Genomic DNA, 25,592 nt, shown 5'->3' on the forward strand with positions numbered 1-25,592 from the left:
CACTATCGGGGGTACAGGGAGGACATCAGAGCCATCAACACCACCCTGGTTACCATGGTAGGGCTGCTGCAGGACCTCGTAAACAGCAGGGCGGACACTGAACAACACCCAAGGGCCCCTGCCACTAGCCTGGACCAAGAACAGCCATCCACCTCCGCCGGCGCTAGTGGACAGGAGGCCCCCGCACAGCAGCAGCCCACCAGACCCCCACCTCCTGCAGGAGAAGAACCACCCCGCAAGAGGGCCCTGAGATCTCGCAAGAAGACAGAGTAGGATGTCAAGACCCCCGCCAGCAAAGGATACCACCTGATGTCATCCCACTGTCCCACATTGTCACCCTGTCCATCCTTGAACTGCCCATGCTCCATCTCTCCACATGCCTCTGGACAATGCACCTGTGTGACTGTTACTCTGGACTCTGCCATGGACATTCCTTCACCATAGCCCCCACCCACTTGAAACCACCCATCCCATTTTGAGCACTTCAATAAACACCTATTTTGCACCAAAATATCAGGAGTCTGGCTGTGATTTCAATAGATTGTAATTGACATGACAGTGCAAATATGTCCTTGTACATGGTGAAGTCAACAAACAGCTGCCACAAAGCTGTAGTCCATGGGGAAACGAAGCACAGGACTCGTAGTGGGGACCCCAGATCTGAAATAGGGAGGGAAAAGCCAAAACTCAGTCATCATACACTGGGGCAAATAGACAGGCAGCAGAGATGCTGCAGAGTAGTTAACATTTACTAAATTATCTTTGAAATGTTACCTGTGTCCTATTGGAAGTACTGTTCAATGATTCTGTCCCTGTTGTCTGTTTCAGCCCCGTCGTCTTCCTCCTCGTCACTCTCCTCAGGTTCCACCGCTGCCACAACACCACCGTCTCGACCATCCTCCTGCAGGAAAGGCACCTGGCGGCGCAAAGCCAGGTTGTGAAGCATGCAGCAGGCCACGATGATGTGACACACCTTCTTAGGTGAGTACATTAGGGATCCACCGGTCATATGCAGGCACCTAAACCTGGCCTTTAGGAGGCCAAAGGTGCGTTCGATCACCCTCCTAGTACGCCCATGGGCCTCATTGTACCGTTCCTCTGCCCTGGTCCGGGGATTCCTTACTGGGGTCAGTAGCCACGACAGGTTGGGGTACCCAGAGTCCCCCACTAGCCATACACGGTGTCTCTGTAGCTGTTCCATCACGTAAGGGATGCTGCTATTCCTGAGGATGTAGGCGTCATGCACTGACCCTGGGAATTTGGCATTTACATGCAAGATGTACTGGTCAGCCAAACACACCACCTGGATGTTCATTGAATGGTAACTTTTTCTGTTCCTGTACACCTGCTCCCTGTCTCTTGGGGGAACCAAAGCCACATGGGTCCCATCAATGGCACCAATTACGTTGGGAATATGTCCAAGGGCGTAGAAATCACCCTTCACTGTAGCCAATTCGCCCACCTCAGGGAAAATGATGTAGTTCCTCACGGATTTCATCAGGGCAGACAACACTCTGGATAAAACCTTCGAAAACACGGGCTGCGACATCCCGGAAGCAATTCCCACGGTTGTCTGAAATGACCCACTTGCCAAGAAATGTAGTACTGACATGACCTGCACCAGAGGGGGAATCCCTGTGGGTTGGCGGATGGGGGACATCAGGTCGGGCTCCAGCTGGGCACACAGTTCATGGATAGTGGCATGGTTAAGACGGTAGGTCAGGATAATGTGGCGTTCTTCCATTGTCGACAGGTCCACCAGCGGTCGGTACACGGGAGGATTCATCCGTCTCCTCGCCCAACCCAGCGGACGGTGCCTAGGAAGGACAACATGGAGCACACAGTCAGGCAACCCACAGGTACGTACTCACAGCTAGCACAGTATACGATTCTCTATGCAGTGAATGGCGTGTCTGAGTGGCTATGCAAGGCCTAGGCCTGTGTGACGCAGTTGAAATTGAGCCATGTGGGCCCTGGAAATGGCGGCTGCCTGACCTGTGAAGTGTGACAATGGGATGTGAGGTCAATGCGCTGGCGTGGCACACCGCGGCGGGCGGCGGGCGAAGACCGCGGCGCGAAGCCGCATTGGTTAACATTGAAGCCTATGGGTTTCAGGAGCCAATGGCGAAGGGCGCCGGCGGTGGCGGGACGCACCGCCGCGGTACGCACCGCCGCGGACGTGACCGCCATTTTCTATCTACTTCTCCACTTGCGACTTGAACTTTCACAGGAGAGGACCTATACTGCAAGTGTTGCTGTGACCTCGGTCTGGAAGTGACAATGGCTGCTGCGACTGGGGAAAGGGCCCCTGCCTTCACTGGAGAGGAGTTGGAGAAACTTGTGGATGGGGTCCTCCCCCAGTATGCGCTACTCTACGGTCCTCCAGACCAACAAGTGAGTTTAATTCAATATGGATTTGGGGCCACTGGCTGGCTTGGGGGCCTGGCGGGGATGGGGGGCATGTTGGGGCTGGCGGGGGGCCTGGCGGGGGGCCTGGCGGGGATGGGGGGCATGTTGGGCATGGCGGGGGCATGGCGGGGATGGGGGGCATGTTGGGCCTGGCGGGGGGCCTGGCGGGGATGGGGGGCATGTTGGGCCTGGCGGGGGGCCTGGCGGGGATGGGGGGCATGTTGGGCATGGCGGGGGCATGGCGGGGGGCCTGGCGGGGATGGGGGGCATGTTGGGCCTGGCGGGGGGCCTGGCGGGGATGGGGGGCATGTTGGGCCTGGCGGGGGGCCTGGCGGGGATGGGGGGCATGTTGGGCATGGCGGGGGGCCTGGCGGGGATGGGGGGCATGTTGGGCATGGCGGGGGGCATGGCGGGGGGCCTGGCGGGGATGGGGGGCATGTTGGGCATGGCGGGGGGCCTGGCGGGGGGCCTGGCGGGGATGGGGGGCGTTGGGCCACTGGAAAGGAAAATGCTGAGTAACTTGAACGTGGTATTTCTCCCTCCCTGTACGTGTCACATAGGTCCGCGCCCATGAGAAGATCGGGATTTGGCGTGCCATCGCCAAGGAAGTCCGGGTCCTGGGGGTCCACCATCAACGGGGCACCCACTGCCGCAAGAGGTGGGAGGACATCCGCCGCGGGACCAAGAAGACCGCCGAGTCTCTGCTGGGGATGGCCTCCCAACGTAGGCGGGGTGCCTGCCGTCAACTGAGCCCCCTGATGTTCCGGATCCTGGCGGTGGCCTACCCTGATTTGGATGGGCGCGTGAGGGCAGCACAGCAGACACAAGGGGGTGAGTACAAGCATTATCTACTCTGTTGTCGCGCAGTGGAGGTGTCTGGGTGGGGGAGGAGGGCTGGGGGTCCCCCTAGGCCAGGGCGATATCTGTAGGCTGGGCACCCCCGTAAGCCCCTGTGTCCCCAGCCACCACCCTCAGTAGTTTGTCAGTACAGCCATCCCTGGGCCGTGTCATCCATGGGTGCAGTTGTCAACTCTAGGCGTGTAGGGCATGTTCCACGGAATGCGTAGCGTACCCCAAGTGCGCAACTTAGTGCAGGGGGCATCTGTGTCTGTCATGTCCTCTAACTGTACCGGAGATCCATGTACTCAATATCCCTTTATTTCTCTCTCCCCCCCCCTTTTTGTTTGTCTTTCTGTGCTTGTGTGCATCAGCATCTTCAGGCGGAGGAGAAGTGGCATCGGGGCAGGAGGGAGCTGCATCTCACATGGCCCAGGAGGGCCATGCCACAGAGTCAGATTGGACCAGTGAGACGGAGGGCGAGGGGAGCTCCACGACGGGGACGACTGGAGCCTGCAGCGACACGGACACGTCCTCGGAAGGGGGCTCCCTTGCGGGGGTGGCACCATCCGTGCCCCCCGCCATTACAGGTACAGCCGCCACCCAGAGCACCATCTCCGCCCTCCCAGCAGCCCCTCCGCGTTCGCCCCGTGCCCGCTCTGCCAGGAAGCCGGGCATCTCCTTCGCCCCAGGCACCTCAGGCCCTGCCCCTGTTACCCCCGCTGCCCTCAGTGAGGAGGTCATTGACCTCCTCCGAACGCTCATTATTGGGCAGACTACCCTTTTGAATGCCATCCAGGGGGTGGAGAGGGAGGTTCATCGCAGCAATGCGTACCTGGAGGGCATTCATTCGGGTCAGGCTGCCCATCAGCGATCGTTCCAGGCTCTGGCCTCAGCACTGACGGCAGCCATTGTCCCTGTCTCCTGCCTGCCTCTACTAACTCCCTCCTCCCAGTCTCCTGTTCCTCTGCCTGTCCCACCCACACCATCAGACCAGCCTGCACACACCTCAACACCCAAGAGAAGCTCATCCAAACATAAGCACCACAGATCACGCAGACATTCACACACGCAACATTCCGATGCAGACATGCCAACAGTCACTACCACCTCTGTGACCCCCACCTCCTCGTCTCCCTCCTCCCTCCCTGTGACGTCTACACTCACACCTCCATTCACCTCACCATCAGCCAGTGTTTCCATCACCAGCACACCCTCCACTCCAGTCCGCACACGTGCAGTCACCACCCCCACTGCCATTTACACGTCCCCTGTGTCCTCTCCCACTGTGTCTGTCACCCCCTCTTCCACACCACACAAACGCAGCCACCCACCCACCCAACAGCCATCCACCTCACGACAGCCTATCCCTCCTGCACCTGCACCCAAAGACAGCAAACGTGACTCACCTACAACCACATCCTCTCCCTCCACTCCCATTCCCACTGTACCTACCACTCTCCATTGTCCCAAGAAGCTCTTCCTCGCCACTACTAACTTCTTTCCTGACCCTGAGCCCCCCCCTCCTTCTCGTCGGGGTAAGAAGAGCACCTCAGCCACCACCAGCCCTGCAGCCCCCTTGACAAGGGTGCAGGGGTATTGGAGCCCGCCAGCCCGCATGTCTGGATCTTCGCCCAGCAGCAAGGGGACAGCCAGCCCACCCCCTGGGAAGAGGAGCAGAAGGCGGAAGGGGCGCCGCAGGAGCCCGCCTTCTACATCCCCCCCGGACACCACCCAGAGACAGTCACCAGCCACAGCTCCAAAGGGAGGAAAGGGCCACAGGCCGACGACTAAGGAGGGCAAGGGCAGCAAGTTGGAGAGGTCAGGCAGCAGGCCTGCTGCCCAGGAGGAGCCCACAACCCCCATAGCCGCTGCCCCGGGAGGAACCGGCACAGCTGCCCCGGGAGAGCCCACCAGCCCCATAGCCGCTGCCCAGGGAGGACCCAGCCCAGCTGGCCAGGAGGGCCCCACCACCCACAGCCCAGGTGGGCAGTGAAGGAGCACCATCCCCGCTGCCCAGGAGGGCACCACCAGGCATTTAGCAGTTGGCCATAGACCGTCCGCCGTCTCAAGAACCGCTGAACTGGGCCCTTCAAGGCAAGAACCGCTGAACTGGGCCCTTCAAGGCAAGAACCGCTGAACTGGGCCCCGCCGTCTCAAGAAACGCTGAACTGGGCCCTTCAAGGCAAGAACCGCTGAACTGGGCCCTTCAAGGCAAGAACCGCTGAACTGGGCCCCGCCGTCTCAAGAACCGCTGAACTGGGCCCTTCAAGGCAAGAACCGCTGAACTGGGCCCTTCAAGGCAAGAACCGCTGAACTGGGCCCCGCCGTCTCAAGAACCGCTGAACTGGGCCCCGCCGTCTCAAGAACCGCTGAACTGGGCCCCGCCGTCTCAAGAACCGCTGAACTGGGCCCCGCCGTCTCAAGAACCGCTGAACTGGGCCCTTCAAGGCAAGAACCGCTGAACTGGGCCCCGCCGTCTCAAGAACCGCTGAACTGGGCCCCGCCGTCTCAAGAACCGCTGAACTGGGCCCCGCCGTCTCATGAACCGCTGAACTGGGCCCTTCAGGGCAAGAACCGCTGGCCCTTTGGCAGACGTGGCAGGGCAGGATCTATCTCGGGCAGGGCTGCAGGATGTCCTCTGGCCAACTTGCCTCCTCCAGTGGCAGTGGGGTCTGTTATGGACTGTATGGACTGTGGCTTTGCTCTCCCCAGGATGGCCCAGTGGGCAGGCCACCCACTGTATGGACTGTTTGGACTGTGGCTTTGCTCTCCCCAGGATGGCCCAGTGGGCAGGCCACCCACTGTATGGACTGTTTGGACTGTGGCTTTGCTCTCCCCAGGATGGCCCAGTGGGCAGGCCACCCACTGTATGGACTGTATGGACTGTGGCTTTGCTCTCCCCAGGATGGCCCAGTGGGCAGGCCACCCACTGTATGGACTGTTTGGACTGTGGCTTTGCTCTCCCCAGGATGGCCCAGTGGGCAGGCCACCCACTGTATGGACTGTATGGACTGTGGCTTTGCTCTCCCCAGGATGGCCCAGTGGGCAGGCCACCCACTGTATGGACTGTATGGACTGTGGCTTTGCTCTCCCCAGGATGGCCCAGTGGGCAGGCCACCCACTGTATGGACTGTTTGGACTGTGGCTTTGCTCTCCCCAGGATGGCCCAGTGGGCAGGCCACCCACTGTATGGACTGTATGGACTGTGGCTTTGCTCTCCCCAGGATGGCCCAGTGGGCAGGCCACCCACTGTATGGACTGTTTGGACTGTGGCTTTGCTCTCCCCAGGATGGCCCAGTGGGCAGGCCACCCACTGTATGGACTGTATGGACTGTGGCTTTGCTCTCCCCAGGATGGCCCAGTGGGCAGGCCACCCACTGTATGGACTGTATGGACTGTGGCTTTGCTCTCCCCAGGATGGCCCAGTGGGCAGGCCACCCACTGTATGGACTGTATGGACTGTGGCTTTGCTCTCCCCAGGATGGGCCAGTGGGCAGGCCACCCACTGTATGGACTGTATGGACTGTGGCTTTGCTCTCCCCAGGATGGGCCAGTGGTCATGGAGTCCCCTCGTGGATCTGGCGTCGTGTACTCAAGTGGCTGAGGTGCCCCCCCTTCCCTTCCCCCTGAGGTGCCTGTCCTATTTTCTTTCTGATGCCCCTGCAGTGTTCTCTCCGTGGAGTTCTTGTCGTGGGACTGGGCCTTGCCCCTTTGCACAGGACCCCTGTGATCCACGGACAGTGGTTGGACTACATTTAGTAGCTGTATATATTTTGTACATAGTTTATTTATTTATTGGGATTAATGGCGTACATATTTAAATATATCTGCCCGTTTATGATCTCTTCTTTTGGTCTTTGCATTATTTCGGAGGGGGGTGGTTTGTGGGTTGTGACAGTGATCTGTGGGAATGCATTGATGTGTGTGTTGTAGTGGGTGTGGGTGGGTGGGTGTGTGCCGGTAATCTTTTCCCTCCCCTGTGTCGTAGGTGCAGTACTCACCGATGTCTTCCGCGCCGCCGGGCGTGCTCCTGGTATATGAGGAGGAATAGGAGTGCGGGGATGACCTGTAACTCTGGCTCCATACTGCCGGAATCTCGCGTGGAGTGCGTAGAGGTGAGCGTTTTCCCGTTCGTAGTCTGTTTCCGCCGTGTTCTTATCGGCGGTGCTCCCGCCCCGGAAAAGGTGGCAGATTGGTGGGTCGTAATAGGGTGGGCGGTACTTTGTCTGCCGCCGGGCTGTTGGCGGGAACCGCCGCGCTGTTTGTTTGTACCGCTGTGGCGGTCGGAGTGTTAAGTTGGCGGGCTGTGTTGGCGGTTCCCGCCAGGGTCAGAATTGCATATTTTAGACCGCCGGCCTGTTGGCGGCTTGGCCGCCGCTTTATCACCGACCGCCAGGGTCAGAATGAGGGCCTTTGTCTCTAAGTTAAGCCTGACAGTTTATTTGCCAAGAGGGTTAAGAACAGGTTTATTTGGGGATTACTTGTTACTTCACCCTGACACCGATTGTGGTTGGTGCTGGAGAAGGGGTTCGCCCCTCTCAACCAGTAACTCAGTGTCTGGCACTACCAATGTAGGTAATCAGTTCAGCACCCTACATATGGGTGGTAAGTGCCATATAAATGTTAGAATACAATACAAACATTGAGCACATCACCAGGGCATCAATGAGTGACGGGGGAGAAACAGAGTTCCCTGCAGCTCAGCGTTCTATCCATTTTGTGCCAGTCATCCGACATCCAGCAATGAAAATTGATTTTGGGAAAAGGTTGGATTTGCGCCCACTAAATGTTTTTTTCAGAAAGAGGATGGCGAGTTCTCATCTACATCTTCCTCTTGTATCCTCATGTCGGAAGAAAATACTGTTGAAAAACATAGGCCCGTATTTAAGAAAAAGTGGCGCATCAGCTATGATGTGCCACTTTTCTTGTGCTACTCATACTGGCACCTAATGACACCATGGTTGAGTGGTATTTATAATACGGCGCACCATTGTGGTCATTAGCAAAATACCGTCAACATTTTTTATGTTATTGTGGCGCTTTGCTACACTAGCGTCGAAAATGTTGACGCTAGTGCAGCAAAGTGCAAGGAGGCCCCTCGGTTATGATGGGAGCATCATTTTAACCAGTGCTCTGAGCAGGTGTTAAAAATGGCACCAAAAATGGTGCAGTGAAATCCTTTAAATTTCACTGGGTCATTTTTGCGGGGCTCTTAGAGCCGGAACGTCCCACTTGCATACATTCAGCCTGGCACAGGCATAATGTGGCGCAAGGGGTTACAAAGTGGCACAGTGCCTGCATTGCGCCACCTTGTGAATATGGCATGACAGAAAAGCCACTATAGCGCCACCTTAGCGTAAATAAAATGATGCTATGGCGTCGCTAAGGTGGTGCAAGGGGCTCTTAAATATGCCCCATAGATTCCAGCTTGTGAAAGTCATGAGAAATCTGCTTAATTTATTCCTGGCTTCTATGACAGGTGCAGCCATACAATAGTAAAGAGCCCTTCAGCCAGCCAGGTCATTTTCCAGGAAGCTTCAATAAGGTCAGATGGTGACTGCTAAAACCATGCTACTTCACAGTTGTGTAAATCACATCACATCAGGTTTGTGATCCTGACATGCTCGTGTTATGTTTGTGAATTAGCTTTGAAGTTGCTTGTTTGGTGTTTTGCTTCAAGAGCAGAGTCTTGCGATTGTGTGCAGGCATCTATGTGTATATATACAGTGCAGGGAATAAAGCTCATACCTGATTCAGGACGTGTTAGGGGATGTTCTGCTTTGTATGCAGAAGGGCATCTCTTTCCTATTACCTTCCTTTCTCCAGTAGACTGTTGGAGCCCTTTGATATTTTCAACCTTGCCCTTTTATCTGTGAAAACTTTCTTGCTCGGAGTCTAAGGGCCTCATCATAGCTGGTCCACAAATCGCAATACGGTGCAAACCAGTCTGCAGGCAGATATACCAGCTTTTCACACAACATTTTCAACCACAGATGCTGCATTGCAATGCGTGAAAGGAGGAAGAGCAGAATAGAGCCATTTCTACTACGTTTTGATACTTTTCCCACTTAGTATTTTTGTTGTTCAGTGCACCACAAATGCGAAGCTGGAAATATGTGGAGACTTCTAAATGTTGTTCCACTATTATGCCTGCCTACAAATATTTGTAGATAGGGATTTGCCTCAAAACTCACGTTGTTGAATTGAAAAGGCCATGTACTGCACTTGGTAACACAAAGCCGACACAACATTTTCATAACCTTCCCTCTTGGTTTGGTGGTGATCACCACATGTCTGAAATCCTTAACTTACACATAGCGAATGGAAAACCTAATGCACTGCACAAAAAGGAACATACACTTTTCAAAAAGGGGCAAAATATGCATGAATCCGGTGCATAATCCAAGGGCCCAATTCACAGAGGTAAATCTGGTTGTAAATTTAAGTAATTTGCCCGTCAACTGCGACCAATGAGAGAATGAAGGCAACATCAATGAATCTTTATAGTGATTTTCCTGGAGTGTACAGCGTAGGTCCAGTTGGGTCAGTACCATACTAGATTTTCGGGATTTCCTTTTTAAATAAATATACCTTCAATTAATCGAAACAGAAGTCATTTACAGAGATTGTGGTTATCCTGAAGATCTGGCAAGGATGCGACCCTTCAGGAATTACATTGGGCAACATTTTTCTAGACTGAGTGGACATTATTTGATTGGTGATGTGACCTATGTATTATCTAAGCATAAACACACATGCCAGCTCACAGGTGTTACCAGAATCCTCCACCGAGTTTACAACCGCACGGGTGTTTTTGACTTTTGAGAATTCAGGGGCATATTTATACTCTGTTTGCGCCGGAATTGCGTCGTTTTTTTTGACGCAATTCCGACGCAAAACTAACTCCATATTTATACTTTGGCGTTAGACGCGTCTAGCGCCAAAGTCCATGGAGTTTGCGTAATTTTTTAGCGTGGACACCTACTTTGCGTTAATGAGATGCAAGGTAGGCGTTCCCGTCTAAAAAATTGAATCCGAGGCATGTGCGCCGTATTTACACTCCCGGGCAAAATTCACGCCCGGGAGTGGGCGGGTCAAAAAAAAATGACGTACGGCCGCTTTTGCGCCGTTTTTTAGCGCCTGGACAAGGCAGGCGTTAAGGGACCTGTGGGCTCAGAAGGAGCCCAGAGGTGCCCTCCCATGCCCCCAGGGACACCCCCTGTCACCCTTGCCCACCCCAGGAGGACACCCAAGGCTGGAGGGACCCATCCCAGGGACATTAAGGTAAGTTCCGGTAAGTACTTTTTTTTTTTTTTTTGTGGCATAGGGGGGCCTGATTTGTGCCCCCCTACATGCCACTATGCCCAATGACCATGCCCAGGGGACAGAAGTCCCCTGGGCATGGCCATTGGGCAAGGGGGCATGACTCCTGTCTTTGCTAAGACAGGAGTCATTTCTATGGGGGTTGGGAGTCGAAAAAAATGGCGCAAATCGGGTTGAGGCAAAAAATTTGCCTCAGCCTGACTTGCCCCATTTTTTGGCGCCCAAGCTCCATATCCCCCTATGCCGGCGCTGCCTGGTGTACGTCGTTTTTTTCCACGCACACCAGGCAGCGCCGGCAGCTAACGCCGGCTAACATCATTGATTAAATACGGCACCCGTATGGTGCTTCAGAATGGCGTTAGCCGGCGCTAATTTTTTTGACGCAAAACTGCGTTAGCGCAGTTTTGCGTCAAAAATTATAAATATGGCCCTCAGTATCTTGGTGCCACCTTCTACCAGACTTAACCAAGGATATAGTATTGAATCTTTTCTTTAAAAAGGAAGTGGCGTTCCAGTGTTTATGTCTTGCTTTCACGTATTAAAGATATTTTACAATGTGTTCCACTCAGTTCTTAATTTGTGGCGATTGATGCGAGAAGGGGGTACCAGCATTCATTTCATGCAACCAGGACTCATTTTTCAGCATTATAATTTGATCCAGAGCAAGAGAAAGAAAGGCGGGCAAGCGTGAAAGGGGGGAGAAAAGAGAAAGGAAAACGGCGAGAAAGGGAGAACGCAGGGATGAAAAAGAACCTGTAAGACTGACACAAAGAAATAGGAGGTGTAAAGAGGTAGAAGAAACAGAACTGAAGTGGAAGGAACAGTAGGCAGTCTTGCTGTGAAGCAGCCCTGGCATTCAGCAGCAAGTGTGGCTGGCTCCTAAGAAACTTTCAAGGGAGACAGACCTGCCTTTCCCGCTGATTCCATCTGTTTGCCTCTAAAAAAAGAAAACGCAGCAGTTCAGCAACAAGTACACGCACAAGTGGAACATCAACAACCTGAATATATACACCTACTATGTCTGGCGACATAAAATATCTTGTTCGGTTAACACTGCCAGAAGAAGCCTATTCCTGTTCTGGGATTTTTTTCTACTTGAAAAGCAAAACTTTCAAGCTCTTGGCACAAGGGGTCGATGGAGTGACTTGGGCCGCAAATGTGCACTAAAATAAGAATAACTAAGCAGTTCACAGTGCCTCTTGTTGGTGAGGATATACAAGCTGACAAATCACTTCTGGGTGTGAGGGGTGGCTGCCACTCCCCTGACATGTCTGCATTGGGACCCTCTACCGCCACGAGGAGGCTTACCAGGCTATTCACTCGGTGAGTTTTATAGGACCACGCATTAGAAATAATTTGTGGAGCTGTAATAAAACAACGCATTTATAAAATGGGAAACTGGCTAAAATGAAGGTCCTTGATCCTCTCACTTGTTAAGTTTAAGGAATGTAAAATGATGCTCAAAGGGAGTGATTCCAAGCTTGACATAGTTCCCCAGCAGTGTGCTAGAGAGCACAGCATAACCATAGCCTTGGATGCAAGTGCACCAGTGGGGAAGGCCAACCAATCACCTGACAATGTACCCGTGTAACAGTGAGAAACTGAAGACTACACGTGCATCACTCTGCACTGAGTTACCTTCTATGAGGTTTATACCAGTTGTTAGACCGGACAGCCTTAGGGTGGTCACCCCTAACTTTTTGCCTGCCTCCCTCCACTTTTTGGACACTGTTTTTGCTGGGTTTTAGACTCTGCCACTTTAACACTGCTAACCAGTGCTAAAGTGCATATGCTCTCTCCCTTAACACATGGTAACCTTGAATCATACCTGATTGGATTATTTCATTTACTTATAAGTCCCTAGTAATGTGCACTCTATGTGCCTAGGGCCTGTAGATGAAATGCTACTAGTGGGCCTGCAGCACTGGTTGTGCCACCCACTTAAGTAGCCCCTTTTCCTTGTCTCAGGCCTGCCATTGCAAGGCCTGTGTGTGCAGTTTCACTTTCACCTCGACTTGGCATTTAAAAGTACTTGCCAAGCCTAAACCTCCAATTTCTCCACATATAAGTCACCTCTAATGTGTGCCCTAGGTAACCCCTAGAGCAGGGTGCTGTGTGGGTGAAAGGCAGAACATGTACCTGTGTAGTTTACATGTCCTGGTAGTGTAAAACTCCTAAATTCGTTTTTGCACTACTGTGAGCCCTGCTCCCTTCATAGGCTAACATTGGGGCTGCCCTCATACAGTATTGAAGTGGTAGCTGCTGATCTGAAAGGAGTAGGAAGGTCATATTTAGTATGGCCAGAATGGTAATATAAAATCCTGCTGACTGGTGAAGTTGGATTTAATATTACTGTTCTAGAAATGCCACTTTTAGAAAGTGAGCATTTCTTTGCACTTAAATCTTTCTGTGCCTTACAATCCATGTCTGCCTGGGCTTAGTTGAGAGCTCCTTGTGCATTCACTCAGACACACCCCAAGCACAGGGTACTCAGCCTCACTTGCATACATCTGCATTTTGAATGGGTCTTCCTGGGCTGGGAGGGTGGAGGGCCTGCTCTCACACAAATGACTGCCACCCCCCTTACTGGGACCCTGGCAGACAGGATTGAACTGAAAGGGGGCCTGGTGCACTTCTTAGCCACTCTTTGAAGTCTCCCCCACTTCAAAGGCACATTTGGGTATAAAACAGGGCCTCTGCCCTACCTCATCAGACACTTGCTGGAGAAGAAACCTGAACCAGAACCTGCATCCTGCCAAAAAGAACTGCCTGGCTGCCTAAAGGACTCACCTGACTGCTTTCTACAAAAGACTGCTGCCTTGCTGTTGCCCTGCTGCCTTGCTGAACTCTTGTCTGGCTGTGAAAGTGCTCTACAAGGGCTTTGATAGAGCTTGCCTCCTGTTCCCTGAAGTCTCAGGACCAAAAAGACTTCTCTTTTTCACTTGGACGCTTCATGCGCCGAAATTTTCGACGCACAGCTTGTTCCGTGGCGAGAAAAATGCCGCACACCGATGCTGATCGACGCGACGCCTTCGGGACGACCGGAACTTCGACGCACGGCCTCGCAAGGTCAACGCCACCTGACCTCCAGAGGAGAAATCGACGCGACGCCTGCCGTGAGAGCGAAAATTCGATGCGCAGCCCCGCAGAACGACGCGGAGCCGGAAAACAAGCAGGAGAATCCACGCACAGACCCGGGACATCTGGTAATCCCCGCGATCCACAGAAAGAGACTGTCCGCGCGCCGGAAAACGATGCACGACTTCCCCACGTGAAAAATAACGACGCAAGTCCGTGTGGGCTGGGGAGAAATCGACGTACACACCATTTTTCCACGTATCTCTTCTTCTGTTGCCCTCTGAGGAGATTTTCCACTCCAAACCAGGTACTTTGTGCTTGAAAGAGACTTTGGCCCTCATTCTGACCCTGGCGGTCAAAGACCGCCAGGGCGGAGGACCGCGGGAGCACCGCCGACAGGCCGGCGGTGCTCCAATGGGGATTCTGACCGCGGCGGTAAAGCCGCGGTCGGACCGGCACCACTGGCGGGCTCCCACCAGTGTACCGCCGCCCCATTGAATCCTCCACGGCGGCGCAGCTTGCTGCACCGCCGCGGGGATTCCGACCCCCCCCTACCGCCATCCAGATCCCGGCGGTCCGACCGCCGGGATCCGGATGGCGGTAGGGGGGGTCGCGGGGCCCCTGGGGGCCCCTGCAGTGCCCATGCCACTGGCATGGGCATTGCAGGGGCCCCCGTAAGAGGGCCCCTACATGTATTTCACTGTCTGCTGCGCAGACAGTGAAATACGCGACAGGTGCAACTGCACCCGTCGCACAGCTTCCACTCCGCCGGCTCGATTCCGAGCCGGCTTCATCGTGGAAGCCTCTTTCCCGCTGGGCTGGCGGGCGGTCTGAAGGCGACCCCCCGCCAGCCCAGCGGGAAAGTCAGAATTACCGCCGCGGTCTTTCGACCGCGGAACGGTAACCTGACGGCGGGACTTTGGCGGGCGGCCTCCGCCGCCCGCCAAGGTCAGAATGAGGGCCTTTGTTTGCTTTTTAAAGACTTAAGACACTTTGGGCCTGATTCGAACTTTGGAGGACGGTGTTAAACCGTCCCAAAAGTGGCGGATATACCACCTACCGTATTACGAGTTCCATAGGATATAATGGACTCGTAATACGGTAGGTGGTATATCCGCCACTTTTGGGACGGTTTAACACCGTCCTCCAAAGTTAGAATCAGGCCCTTTATATCACTTTTCAGTGATATCTCTACAAATTCACATTGCAACTTTATTCGTTTTGACCTACAATTATCCTGATAAATATTATATATTTTTCTAAACACTGTGTGGTGTATTTTTGTGGTGCTATATGGTGGTATTGTATGATTTATTGCACAAATACTTTACATATTGCCTTCTAAGTTAAGCCTGACTGCTCGTGCCAAGCTACCAGAGGGTGGGCACAGGATAATCTTGGATTGTGTGTGACTTACCCTGACTAGAGTGAGGGCTTTTGCTTGGTCAGAGGGTAACCTGACTGCCAACCAAAAACCCCATTTCTAACACCAGTGCAGCCATCACATGCAAGAACCCATGAGCATGTAGTCACTGCAAACTTCAGCGTGGAGAAAAAAGCATGCAGCTGCCAGCGTAACACTGATTTTTTTTTCAATGGGATTAATGTGAGGGTTTGACTAGTATTGTTTAGTTGCTGCTGACAATGGGAGGAATGTTGGTCGTGGCTTATAGGAAGTGTGTTTGTGTGCTCTGCTTAGCACAGAGTGTGATGCTGCTTGTGCATGATGGCCTCAGAAATAGGAAAGAATGTGTTGTGATACATACATACATTCGGATGCAGAATATGCTGCACTGTAGTCTTTCTTTGAAAGTGCAGTAAGAGTATAGGATGAAGGAGAATAGAGTATTGACATTTATTTTCACCATCTTTATGGCATTTTTACATACCTTTGGAAGATTTGCAAACTTTACCAAGGATCAAAAGTTTAAGGCGCTGATTTAAGGGGTCCTAGCGCCACTTTAGATCCGCCTTAGCATCATTTTTTTATGCTAAGGTGGAGCTAAGGTTGCCACTCCCCCATGCCAGAATTTCAAAGTGGTGCAATACTTGCATTGCGCCACTGTGTAACACTTTGTGCTACATTATGCCTGCGCCAGGCATAATGTAAGCAAAGGGGGCGTTCCCCTGTTAGGGGGGCCTGAAAATATGGTGCAAAGAAATCTAATATATTTCTTTGCATTATTTTTTTCAGCACTTTTAATGCCTGCTCAGAACAGGTGTTAAAATGGGGCACTCCATTGTTTACAATGGACCCCTATGTACTGTTCAGGGTTAGTGCCAAAACTTTGGCCCCTATCCTTTGCCAGGGGGTGCCGCATCTTAGATAGGGATGCTACGGTGCACAAGGAAAGCCCTTAAATTTCATGAAAACAGTTCTTCAACAGTAACATTCTTGGAATAAAATGTGAGAAAAATACATTTACTGGTAGAATTATCTGTAAAAACCGAAGAGAGGTTTTTTGGAACGACAGTCACAAGCAGGCAACGTTTTGCAAAGTTTACAAATTACTTTATCCGTCACCAAGTGCCACGTTTCAAACGTGTGACAAAAGTTTGGTTGCTAAATTGAATTTTCAGCTACCTTTACTGAAGATAGAATGTTAATTGATAATGCCCCCCCATCCACCAGGTGTTACCTTGGACAATAGACCCCAACCCAAAGAACCTCTACCCTCTGTATGTGCCAATGCATTTTCAAACAATACAAAGCCATCAACAATGTTGTGAATACAAGAGAAAGTTCATGTACCTTCACTGTTGATGACACTTCTATAACAGGGACAACCACCGAAATGCTCAATTTTCTGAATATGCTACACAGACAGAGCTAACATAAGTCATGTTGTCCCTTTGAATTGTTTGCTGAAGGGCCAGATACAGATGCTGGGAAACTAATATGCATTTAGCAATGATTGGACCCGAACCTCTGAGAGTAATCAGAATACTCTTTTGGTTTGGGTAACACATGAGGCTTCACAAAGGAATTGTGACCTTCATGAAGTACATCTGTGCACCCTTTCTGGATCCAGGCCACTCAGATGCATTGTCTCATTCTGTGCCTCTTCAGGTGGAGGATATATATCATTACATGATACATAGCGGGTCATTCCGACCCTGGCGGTCGGTGGCCGCCAGGGCCACCGACCACGGGAGCACCGCCAACAGGCTGGCGGTGCTCCTACGAGCATTCTGACCGCGGCGGTTTAGCCGCGGTCAGACGCGGAAAGCCAGCGGTCTCCCGCTGACTTTCCGCCGCTCGTAGGAATCCTCCATGGCTGCGGAGCACGCTCCGCAGCCATGGAGGATTCCGACTCCCCCTCCCGCCATCCAGTTCCTGGCGGTTCTCCCGCCGGGAACCGGATGGCGGGAGGGGGAGTCGCGGGGCCCCTGGGGGCCCCTGCCGTGCCCATGCCTATGGCATGGGCACGGCAGGGGCCCCCGTAAGAGGGCCCCTAAAAGTATTTCAGTGTCTGCAAAGCAGACACTGAAATACGCGACGGGTGCAACTGCACCCGTCGCACCTTCCCACTCCGCCGGCTCTATTACGAGCCGGCGTCATCGTGGGAAGGGAGTTTTCCCCTGGGCTGGCGGGCGGTCTTGCGAAGACCGCCCGCCAGCCCAGGGGAAAACTCGGAATACCCTCCGCGGTCTTTCGACCGCGGAGCGGTATTTCGGAGGGGGGAAGTCTGGCGGGCGGCCTCCGCCGCCCGTCAGACTCAGAATTAGGGCCATAGTGTGAGACTTTGAGTAATTAGTACTCAAATCAAGATTACTCGTAAATGCCAGAAAGGAATGGACCAGCTGTTGCAAACCCTTCGTGGTCCTAGCAATTAATACTACATCGTATGCATAGAGAAGGGCAGGTACTAATTGTGCAACAACCCTCGTGATGTCTTATCAAGCTACATTTAGGTCAGATCCCAACTTATTAATGTCTAAAATAAATAAAAAAAGGGGTCAGGATACAATCTTGCCTCACTCCCTATAACAACTCACAGATGCCGATAAGTGCCCTTTCTGGTCATATCAGATCCAATAACACTAGATTTCTCTCCACTTTAAGGTCTATCAGCATCCCCCACAATTTAGCTCTATTTATACGATCAAACAGAAAGTAAGGTCCATATATGCCATATACATTGAACCCTTTTTTTCCACTGTATAATTCCCAACAATCAGTTGTAAGTTCAAACATTGGTCCAAAGTGCCATTCTCTGGCCTGAATCCATACTGAAGTCCAGAGACCACATGGTTACAATCAGCCCACTCCACTCACCTCGATAGAATAACTTTACCTATCACCTTAACAGTCATATCTATGAGGGAGATGGGACAATAACATTTTGGATCTGATCTTAACCCCCTTTCAAAGACGTCTTAAAGACGTAATTGATAATGTCTTTAGACCAGGTTTGCGGAACGCCTTGGCTACAAACTGAGTTGCCAACACGATTAAAAAAATGTAGCCTAAATCTGAGGCTCTACTTTAAACAGATCAGCTGGCACCCCTTCAAGACCAGCGGTCTTCCCGTTTGGCATTGTTAAAATTGTGTCAGATGCATTTTCTTCACGCAGCCCAAGTGAATAGGTCACAGGCCGATCATCCTGGTAAAAAATGGGGTCTCCACCCCAAGGTGATCTTACAAACTGTGAAAATGGGAAACCAAAACCTAAGGGGGAATTACGCACTCCATAGTATCAATTCCACAATCCTTAAAGAAGGGTTGATTGAGAAACTCCCAAAACTTTGCACTGTTGTTCAGTACACTAACCTGCTGCAGGTCAACCCAGGCTCTTCTTTTAATCTCTGCTTTCCTATCAGCCAGAGTTTGTTTATATATTTTCCTCCTCCATGCAATCTCGCTACCATCTCTCAGGATCTTACTCAAAGCCCTCCTGAGGTCCCTATGAGCTCGTGAACACTTATGATCAAACCATCTACACTCCTCCTTGACCCTTTTGCACCCGGACCTGCTAAGATTGAGAGCCACCTGCCTAGAAACAGTTTGAAATGCAAATAAAACCTCCTCATTGGGCTGATCCGGGCTCAAACAAATGTTAAAATCAGAAACATGCAAACCATAAAGATTGCTAACAAACTCTTCAGGGATTATTTTATCCCACTATATACTGCGACCTTGGTGCTTTGGTTGTAGCACCTTACTTCCACACCCCACTCGTGGATTTTGCATTGCCTCTACATCTCGGTCTAACTCAGTGACAAGAGCGTTAGGACAGCAATTTTTTTGCCTTATCATGGACGTAACCAGGCGTTAAAATATAATCAATTGTAGTATTACAACCCGTTCCTGTGAAGGATGGAATGGGGGTCTCCCCCCATTCGTTATTAAGACAATGCAAATTACAATCAACTAGGATGGTCTCGAGTAATACTCCACAGAATATTTATCATTAATAACACAGCCCAACTGTCATTTATAAATGTTAAAATCACCAAGACTGATCACCAAGTATGGGCCATGGTGCTCTTCTCTATATAATTCAAGACATTTCTTCAAACCATTAATGTGCTCATAAGGGGGTGTCTGAAGAACAGAATTATAAAAAATAATAATAACTAAGAGCTGTTTAAAAGTCTAACTTTACCACTAGCAAATTCTCAGAGCCTGAATCAATTAAATTAGCGGTGCATGGGATGTTTAAAGAAACAAGAGTGAGTAACCCTCCATGATCGGATGGAATGTTGGAGAAAAAAAACAGGAAAACACATGTATAAAAACGAGTTGGATACATCCCAGATTTCCTTCAGGGTTACTATCTGAAATGCACAAATACATTTTAACCAACTCGCATCATCTTTTTGTTAGTAAGACTGGCTATGTTCCAACCAACTATTTGGATCAAACTGCTTTGACTGAATTTTCGCTGTCTTGACAAAGCCAGACAATCTTTATTCTGAACCCCCCATGATCTGACCCTACCCCAGGGCACACTTCTGTAAAAACCTCCCCGCCACATCTAGATGGAAGTCAATCAGTACTATCAAGATCCCCAAGGGTTGATATCCATTTCTTAATTCCAGTGGTGCCATAATGTCCTTATTTTGTGAGACTACTATTGCTTTATTATGGGGGGGTACACACCTGTGACCCCATGACTTGTCTTCTTGAGCAGGTAGATAGAAAAAACCCAAGGGAACAACTTGGATAACAGCCCCTCGACCCCTCTCGGCCATATTCTGAAAAATCAATTGTCAAGCAATTTCTGATTCCCTGAAATTCAGCACAGTACAGTCACCAACACATTGCTTATTCCCAAAGCCCAGCCACTCCACCTGTTGGGACACAATGATCTTGTCACAATCCAAGCTGGAGAACCCCCCCCCTTTAGAAAAACACCAATTCCTTGATCTCCATATGAGTTCAATGATGGATTCTACCATCTCTGACAGCAAGGGAAGAACGTTCACCAGAATAGCCAATAAGGGAGTAGAGGGTGGGGGAAGATGCAGCATAGGAGCTGGGGACCAAGGGGCATATTTATATTCTGTTTGTGCCGGATTTACATCATTTTTTGTACGTAGATCAGACGCAAACGTAACTCTATTTTTATATTTTGGCGCCAGATATGTCTAGCACCAAAATATTTGAGTTAGCGTCATTTTTTGCCTGCAGAAAACTACCTTGCGTCAATGGCATGCAAGGTAGGTGTTCCCGGGCAGAAAATGCCTCAATAGCCCTAGCACCTTATTTATCCTCCCGTGCAAAAATTGCGCACGGAAAGAGGGAGTGCCTTAAATAATGGCGCTAAGCCTGCTTAGTGCCTTTATTTAATGCCTGGGTATGGGCAGGTATAAGAGGACCTGTAGGCAGATTTTCATGGTCAGAGACCATGGAAATTGACCACAGGTGCCCTTCCCTCTCCCCAGGGACACCCCCACCCACCCCTAACCACACCAGGAGGTCACCTACGGATGGAGGACCCATCCGAAGGTAAGACCGGGTGAGTATATATTTTTGTTGTCCAGTTCCGCTTGGGAGCCCTTACTTGGGGCCCCCTGTATGGCACTGGCCCCAATGGCCATGCCCAGGGGACACTACTCCCCTGGGCATGGCCATTGGGATAGTGGGCATGGCTCCTGTTTTTACTAAGACAGGAGCCATGTCAATGGGGCTTGTGCTCCAGAAAATGGTGCTAGACTGCCTAGAGGCAATTTGTTTGCCTCTGAACAGTGTAGTGCCATAATTTGGCACCCAGCCCCGGTTCCCCCTACGCCTCCCCGGCCCTGTTAGCGTCCTTTCCAAGGACGGTTACAGGACCTTAGCGCCGGTGCTATACTTTTTGGCGCAAACCTGCGTTAGTGCAGGTTTGCGCCAAAAAGTATAAATATGGGCCCAAGTTTGCCCACCAGAATGAATTGATGGAGCCCTGCTCCCATGGCCATCACTTTCAGAAGCAATTAATGATGGCGCTAATGCCTGCTGCTGGGACTCAAACTCAGGCTTAGTAGAGTTAAGATAACCTTTTTTGGGGCCCACCCCTACTGCCCCACTTCTTGTACTGAACTGAGAACCAATTCACATTGAGATGTGTAATTGAGCAGGTTGTTAAAGTAAGCAGACTCGCACCCAAATTATCTCCCTTGTCCTACTAGCAGTTCAAGCTTGAATTTTGTTAGGAGTATAGCTGGTACTATCACTGGTGATCCAAAGACCAGTCCCACAAACTGAAATAGTCCAAAACTAACCATGTTGCAAATGATAAGGCCTTTGCTGCCAAAGGACCTGTTAGAAATGGGGTTTTTGGTTGGCAGTCAGGTTACCCTCTGCCCAAGCAAGAACCCTCACTCTAGTCAGAGTAAGTCACACACAATCTAAAATTAGCCTCTGCCCACCCTCTGGTAGCTTGGCACGAGCAGTCAGGCTTAACTTAGAAGGCAATGTGTAAAGTATTTGTGCAATAAATCATACAATACCACCATATAGCACCACAAAAATACACCACAGTGTTTAGAAAAATATATAATATTTATCAGGATATTTGTAGGTCAAAACGAATAAAGTTGCAATGTGAATTTGTAGAGATATCACTGAAAAGTGATGTAAAGGGGGTCATTCTGACTTTGCCGGGCGGCGGAGGCCGCCCGCCAAAGTCCCGCCGTCAGAATACCGCTGCGCGGTCAAAAGACCGCCGCGGTAATTCTGAGTTTCCCGCTGGGCTGGCGGGCGACCGCCAGAAGGCCACCCACCAGCCCAGCGGGAAACCCCCTTCCATGAGGATGCCGGCTCCGAATGGAGCCGGCGGAGTGGAAGGGGTGCGACGGGTGCAGTTGCACCCGTCGCGATTTTCAGTGTCTGCTTGGCAGACACTGAAAATCTTGGTGGGGCCCTGTTAGGGGGCCCCACAACACCTGTTATCGCCAGCCAGGTTCTGGCGGTCAAATCCGCCAGAACCAGGCTGGCGGTAAGGGGGTCGGAATCCCCATGGAGGATTCCCTAGGGCAGCGGGAAGCCCGCGGGACACCGCCGGTTTCCCGTTTCTGACCGCAGCTGTACCGCCGTGGTCAGAATGCCCATGGATGCACCGCCAGCCTGTTGGCGGTGCATCCGTGGTCCCCGGCCCTGGCGGTAGTCCACCGCCAGGGTCGGAATGACCCCCAAAGTGTCTTAAGTCTTTAAAAAGCAAACAAAGGCCCTCATTCTGACCCTGGCGGTCTTTTCGCAAGACCGCCGAGTTACCGCCGCGGTGAAGACCGCCGACCGCGGCGGTATGCCGCTGTGCGCATTCTGACCGCTGGGAGCGTTCCGCCGGAAAACCGCCAGCAGCCACACTGGCGGTCGGCGGGAAAGTGGAGACTGGTCAACCTCCACCGCCACGCCAGCAGAACACCGCCCACAGAATTACGACCCACATTTCTGTGTGGCGGTCTTCTGTTGGCGGTCTTCTGTTGGCGGTCACCTCCCCATGGCTCCCGTCGCCTCCCGGAGGACCAACGCACAAGGTAAGTTGATCGTCCGTGAGGGGAGGGGGTGGGGGGGTGTTGTGTGATGTGGGCGTGCATGGGGGTGTGCGTGTGAGTGTGTAGAGGGGGTGTGTGAGTGCGTGTATGCGGGCGGGGGGTGCTGCTGTGTCTATGGGTAATGTGTGCTGTTCGGCAGGTGCGCATGTCTGCATGTATGTGTGCGGGTATGTGTCCCCGTTGTGTATGTGTGTGTAGGGGGTGTGTATATGTGCATGTTGGGGGTGTGTGCATGTCGGGGTGCATGTATGTGCATGTCGGGCTGGGGGTGGGGAGGGGGTTCGTACCACCTCTGGGGGGTGGCAGGGGGGTGGAGGGTGTGGGGGGAGGACTCGGGTGGGTAGTGGGGGGTGGGGGAGACCCCTATCAGTGCCAGGGAAGGAATTCCCTGGCCCCGATAGTGCTTACCGCCATGGTTCGCACGGCGGTTCCCGCCCGCAAGAAACCGCGGCGGTAGGCAGGGTCATAATACCCTTGGCGGTCTTGGGACGACCGCCGGGCCGGAGTGCGCAAACTCCAGCCCGGCGGTCATGACCGCCGTGGCGGTCGGAGTGGAGAAGTGGCGGTCGGTCGCGGCGGGGACCGCCGCGGTCAGAATGCCATTTTTAATACCGCCGGTCTGTTCGCGGTCCGACCGCCGTCTCTCCGCCGACCGCCAGGGTCAGAATGAGGGCCAAAGTCTCTTTCAAGCACAAAGTACCTGGTTTGGAGTGGAAAATCTCCTCAGAGGGCCACAGAAGAAGAGATACGTGGAAAAATGGTGTGTGCGTCGATTTCTCCCCAGAACACACGGACTTGCGTAGTTATTTTTCAAGCGGGGAAGTCGTGCGTCGTTTTCCGGCGCGCAGACAGTCTCTTTCTGTGGATCGCGGGGATTACCAGATGTCCCGGGTCTGTGCGTGGATTCTCCTGCTTGTTTTCTGGCTGTGCGTCGTTCTGTGGGGATGCGCGTCGAAGTTTCGCTCTCACGGCAGGCGTTGCGTCGATTTCTCCTCTGGAGGTCGGGCGGCATTGTCCTTGCGAGGCTATGCGTCGAAGTTCCGGTCGTCCCGAAGGCGTCACTTCGATCAGCGTCGGTGTGCGACGTTTTTCTTGCCGCGGAACAAGCTGTGCGGTGAAAATTTCTGCGCACGAAGCGTCCAAGTGAAAAAGAGAAGTCTTTTTGGTCCTGAGACTTCAGGGAACAGGAGGCAAGCTCTATCCAAGCCCTTGGAGAGCATTTTCACAGCCAAGGAAGAGTTCAGCAAGGCAGCAGGCCAACAGCAAGGCAGCAGTCCTTTGTAGAAAGCAGACAGGTGAGTCCTTTGAGCAGCCAGGCAGTTTTTCTTGTCAGGATGTAGTTTCTGGTTCAGGTTTCTTCTCCAGCAAGTGTCTGATGAGGTAGGGCAGAGGCCCTGTTTTATACCCAAATGTGCCTTTGAAGTGGGGGAGACTTCAAAGAGTGGCTAAGAAGTGCACCAGGTCCCCTTTCAGTTCAATCCTGTCTGCCAGGGTCCCAGAAGGGGGTGTGGCAGTCCTTTGTATGAGAGCAGGCCCTCCACCCTCCCAGCCCAGGAAGACCCATTCAAAATGCAGATGTATGCAAGTGAGGCTGAGTACCCTGTGTTTGGGGTGTGTCTGAGTGAATGCACAAGGAGCTGTCAACCAAGCCCAGCCAGACGTGGATTGTAAGGCACAGAAAGATTTAAGTGCAAAGAAATGCTCACTTTCTAAAAGTGGCATTTCTAGAATAGTAATATTAAATCCGACTTCACCAGTCAGCAGGATTTTGTATTACCATTCTGGCCATACTAAATATGACCTTCCTGCTCCTTTCAGATCAGCAGCTGCCACTTCAACAATGTATGAGGGCAGCCCAATGTTAGCCTATGAAGGGAGCAGGCCTTACAGTAGTGTAAAAACGAAATTAGGGGTTTTACACTACCAGGACATATAACTACACAGGTACATGTCCTGCCTTTTACACAGCACCCTGCTCTAGGGGTTACCTAGGGCACACATTAGGGGTGACTTATATGTAGAAAAAGGGGAGTTCTAGGCTTGGCAAGTACATTTAAATGCCAAGTCGAAGTGGCAGTGAAACTGCACACACAGGCCTTGCAATGGCAAGCCTGAGACAAGGTTAAGGGGGGTACTTAAGTGGGTGGCACAACCAGTGCTGCAGGTCCACTAGTAGCCTTTAATCTACAGGCCCTAGGCACATATAGTGCACATTACTAGGGACTTATAAGTAAATTAAATAGTCCAATCAGGTATGATCCAAAGTTACCATGTTTAAAAAGGGAGAGAGTATATGCACTTTAGCACTGGTTAGCAGTGGTAAAGTGCGCAGAGTCTAAAAGCCAGCAAAACAGGGTCCAAAAAGTGGAGGGAGGCAGACAAAAAGTTAGGGGTGACCACCCTAAGGCATGTCAGGTCTAACAGGACCATACTGCATCAGATAAAGTGCTGGACAGTAGAAATTGCTCAGAATGGGCTGTCATAGTTGTATCGCTAATTGCAGTCTCAGATGATGTCATAGGGGTCCTTATTCTTGCATGCTTCTTTACGTCATTGAATGCTTTACAGACCAATAGTACACACTGTAACTATAAAAAGTTGCCCAGCAGGTATTCAGTGTGTGATAATTTATGGTGGCCTTTAAAATAGATGAGCTCTTGTAACATCTGGATTATAATTACTAGCTGTTAGCTCTTATTTAGGGGGAAGTGCATGCCCACGGTCTATTTCAACCACATAGTCTGTTTCAACTACAAGCTTAACCTGAAAATCTTTGTGATTGAATACAAACTTGTGATAGTCTAAAGAGTTTGAATTATAATAGAAAAGAAACCAATGAGCATGCTTGCTTCTACTGATGCCAGTAGCAGAAATTGCTTTACACCTTTAGGAAGAAACAAACTTCAGCAAGTTCAAGAAGAGCGTGACATACACATGCTTGACATATGTACTTAGTAGT

The sequence above is a fragment of the Pleurodeles waltl genome, chromosome 6, assembly GCF_031143425.1.
Source record: "Pleurodeles waltl isolate 20211129_DDA chromosome 6, aPleWal1.hap1.20221129, whole genome shotgun sequence".
Taxonomy (NCBI): Eukaryota; Metazoa; Chordata; class Amphibia; order Caudata; family Salamandridae; genus Pleurodeles; species Pleurodeles waltl.